The sequence below is a fragment of the Octodon degus genome, unplaced genomic scaffold, assembly GCF_000260255.1.
Source record: "Octodon degus isolate 3935 unplaced genomic scaffold, OctDeg1.0 scaffold00010, whole genome shotgun sequence".
Lineage (NCBI taxonomy): Eukaryota > Metazoa > Chordata > Mammalia > Rodentia > Octodontidae > Octodon > Octodon degus.
The window spans coordinates 12172277-12172960 of NW_004524586.1; the positions used below are offsets into that span (position 1 = coordinate 12172277).

The window sequence follows — 684 nt, forward strand, 5'->3', positions numbered from 1 at the left end:
CATACCTACCACTAAAACAAATACTTGAGATAAGGTAACATATAAAACAAATTTTTATTTTCTCTCAGCTTTCAAAGTTAGAAATTCAAGATCTTCATCTCAGAAGTGTGTATTCATCTTAGATGCCCATTTTTGGGTTGGTTCTTTGCATTTGGAGCACCTAATGTTTTTCAAGACTTTATATTTTCTAGCTATAGGTTCTTTGCCTAAGGGACATCAGGCTATAATATTTTTTCTCACTCTTTGAGTTGTAGTTTCACTCTGCTGGTGATTTCTTTAATGTGAAAAAGCTTTTTAATAAATTGATATGCCGTGCTCGCTTCGGCAGCACATATACTAAAATTGGAACAATACAGAGAAGATTAGCGAGGCCCCTGTGCAAGGATGACACGCAAATTCGTGAAGCGTTCCGTATTTTTGCTACTGGACTCTTTTAGAATATTTTGCTGAGTTTGCACACCTATAATATTCAAATAATGGAACTTAACTAAAAAAAGGGGACACAGATGAATGTCCATTTTGTATCTGTGTATTCAAAGTGGTTAGGATAGATATATAGCCACATTCTCTTAATGAATAGAGGGATTTGTTCTAATGGTGTTAGGATATCATGTCCGCATCTTGTACAGCAATTAACCACTGGGAAGAATGTATGCAATGTGTTAATTATTGAAACTGTCCTAC

At 34.9% G+C, this 684-nt stretch overlaps 1 non-coding gene across 1 annotated transcript; it reads left to right on the forward strand.

Moving 5' to 3' along the window:
- Positions 1-312: 312 nt before the first annotated feature.
- On the forward strand, positions 313-419 carry LOC111815041. The gene has a single exon (XR_002819854.1). It is a non-coding gene; the product is annotated as a U6 spliceosomal RNA (small nuclear RNA).
- The last annotated feature ends 265 nt before the right edge of the window (positions 420-684 follow it).